We start from the raw sequence: 3,313 nt of genomic DNA, 5'->3' as shown, positions 1-3,313 counted from the left end.
TTTTTTTTCTTATTTCCTTTGTCTATAAAATTATTGACAACCTAAATCATTGTAACAATTCAGAGATCTAAACAATTCATGAGATCTAAAATATAATTGGTTGTGATTTCCTAAAACTCATACAAAATTATTTTCCTTTAATCTCTAATTCAAAACAAAATAATTGTAACCAAATTAATATTACTTAATAAAATAAGAGGAAGATTTAACATGTCACTACTGACCTCTTCAAATGACGTATCTCCTCAGCCCAAACTAAATCTGCTTAAACTTTTTGTTTTTTGTTTTTTTCTATTTGTTTGGGTAGTAACAAAGAAATTCTGGGTAAATCTTTACCGAAAAGAATTCCTGATTAATTGCCAGATTTATTTTTAGGGAAGGAGTGGTGAGAGATTGAAAGAAGGAGTAGGAATCCGTTAGCAAATGTTTTTTATATATATATATATATTTATTATTTATTTATTTATTTATTTATTATTATTATTATTATTACTATTTTATTTTATTTCTTCTGTTGTTACAGGAACATTGAAAGTAGAATGTACACAGTGATTCTTATCAACATCTCCCTCTTCAGGATTCGTCCTCGAATCAGAAAAATCATCACCTACATCAAAAGGACTCAATTTAGCAACATTGAAAGTAGAATGTATTGACAATTCTACGGGAACATCAATTTTATTGTTCCATGCAATAAAATGAGTCATTTTACGACGAATCAGAAAAATCATCACCTACATCAAAAGGACTCAATTTAGCAACATTGAAAGTAGAATGTATTGACAATTCTACGGGAACATCAATTTTATTGTTCCATGCAATAAAATGAGTCATTTTACTAAATGTCTTATGGAGCATTTATAGTCAAATAAAGAATTAGGAATCCACTCCCACTCCCAATTCAACTATCCAAGCTAACATTAAAATGTGACGTGAATAGTCAGATGCTGTGAACGGATCTATAGTGGCGCTCTCCCAACTAATTTTAAATTAAATAGTCAGGAGTCAAGTTATGTGACGTGAATCAGGTGCGGTGAACATGGATCGAACACGTGACCTTTAGATTTTCAGTTTGACACTCAAAACTGAGTTATCTTCGCTAATATTTGAAGAAGAAAAAAATCATAAGTAAAGGTATTTCTGCTAATTCATTATATTTTAAAAAGGAATAATCACTAATTCTGAAGAACAAAAAAATCATAAGTGAAGGTATTTCTGCTAATTTATTATATTTTAAAAACGAATAATCACTAATTTTAGATTGAATAAAGTTATGCAACTTAATCAACTTATGCAACCAATGAGGTATTTACGCTAATTCATACTAATTTTTTTATTGAATAGTCAGCTTATGCGAATGGAAAAAAGTGCGGTGAACGTGGAGATTAAACACGTGACCTTCAAATCTTTAGTTTAACACTCTCCCAACTGAGATATCCCTGCTAACATTAAAAATAAAAATTCATAAGTAAAGCTATTTCCACTAATTCATTATATTTTAAAAAGAAATAATAATCACTATCCCTGCTAACATTAAAAATAAAAATTCATAAGTAAAGCTATTTCCACTAATTCATTATATTTTAAAAAGAAATAATAATCACTATCCCTGCTAACATTAAAAATAAAAATTCATAAGTAAAGCTATTTCCACTAATCCATTGTATTTTAAAAAGAAATAATAATCAACTAAACTATAAGGTGCCATGAACCAAGTGCGGTGAACGTGGATTGAACACGTGACCTTTAGATCTTCAGTCTGACGCTCTCCCAACTGAGCTATCCCCGCAATCATCAAAAATGAAAATTCATCAGTAAAGATANTGCAGGAAGTTGGGATAAGTACCTACCCCTTATGAAATTCGCTTATAATAATACTTGCCGAGCCACCATACAAATGGCCACATACGAGGTTCTCTATGGACGAAGATTTCGATCCCCTATCTTTTGGGAAGGAGGGGGGCAAATGACAATTATTAGGTCAGAGCTGGTGCAAATTACCAACGCCACAGTCTAGAAGATTAAAGCTAGGATACAAAACGCACAAAGCCGAGAGAAAAGCTATGCAGACCTAAGGCGCAAGGACATGGAATTGTAGGTAGGGGATCATATATTCCTAAAGGTAGCACCCCATGAGAGGGGTGCTCAGGTAGGGTAAAAAGGGGAAGCTAAGCCCTAGGTTTATCCGTCCCTTTGAGATATTAGAAAGGATTGGATCTGTGACCTATAGAATCGGGCAATGCCCAAACTTGTCTGCAGTACATAATATCTTTCATGTATCCGTACTACGGAAGTAGACCCTAGATCGTTCGCACGTACTGGCTCATGAAACTCTCTTCTTGAAAGATGACCTAACGGATAAAGAAGACCCGATTCAAATAATAGACAAGAAAGTCAAATGATTGAGAAACAAGGAAATCTCTCTTGTTAAGATCCTATGAAAGAATCATAGAGTAGAAGAAGCCACTTTGGAAAAAGAAGGCAAATAAGAACCTTGTACCCTGACCTATTTTAGAATAAGCACTTTGGATGACCGAAAGTTTTCGAAGGAGAGGAGAATTTGCAACACTCAAGGTCTCCAATAAGAGACAGTGTATAATCCCCACTAGGTTGTATCTAGAAGCAAAGAACAAGTAAAATTGAAAAAACATTGAGAAAATGGTACTTTTTCTAATTTTTATAAACTTCCGGAATCATTAAATTTTTTATAGAATAAGAATTACACTCAAAGACGTTTCTCCAAACCAATTCCTTTAGCCTGAAGAAAGGATATGGAAGAGGTTCAATGAAGAAATAGGGCCTTGAAACCCCTAGAATCGGCTACCCAATAAGAAATCCTTTGTTTTATCTCCAGCGATAAATCATATTTTGGATGAACTTTCGAAGCGAATATCTTAGGCTACGATCCACGAGAAGGTATCATCAAATCAATCCCTAGCCCTTCCTTGTAATACCCATTTTTAAGTTTCACGAAGAAATCGAGGAGAGAAATGCTGTAAATGTGGCTGTACAGGCCGAGTTTCAGATGGCGGCGACGCGAAAAATACGCATCTTCTTCCTGTTCAGCTGAACTGTCCAAGAAAACGATGATATGGCCAGTTCAACTGAACTGTCCAAGTCAACTCAAAATTTGACATTTTCTCGGGTTTTCTCAATGTTAAACCCAATTCAGACCGATTCTGATAGAAAATCTTATTGTTTCAGAAACTAGACACAATAAGGAGTACGTGGAAGGAAATTTGAAGTAATTCAGATACTAGAAGCTCAAGAATGGATGTCCCAAAGGTCGACGACAAGGCAAGTAGCCACCTTG

The 3,313-nt window shown here is 34.1% G+C and overlaps 1 non-coding gene across 1 annotated transcript; it reads right to left on the bottom strand.

The window, feature by feature from the left end:
* Positions 1-1,716: 1,716 nt before the first annotated feature.
* Positions 1,717-1,789, bottom strand: TRNAF-GAA. The gene has a single exon. It is a non-coding gene; the product is annotated as a tRNA-Phe (tRNA).
* Positions 1,790-3,313: the final 1,524 nt, after the last annotated feature.

The sequence above is a fragment of the Cucurbita moschata genome, unplaced genomic scaffold (assembly GCF_002738365.1).
Source record: "Cucurbita moschata cultivar Rifu unplaced genomic scaffold, Cmos_1.0 Cmo_Scf00118, whole genome shotgun sequence".
Taxonomy (NCBI): Eukaryota; Viridiplantae; Streptophyta; class Magnoliopsida; order Cucurbitales; family Cucurbitaceae; genus Cucurbita; species Cucurbita moschata.
The sequence above is the reverse complement of the archived record's forward strand: the minus strand, read 5'-3'. Positions and strand labels throughout refer to the sequence as shown.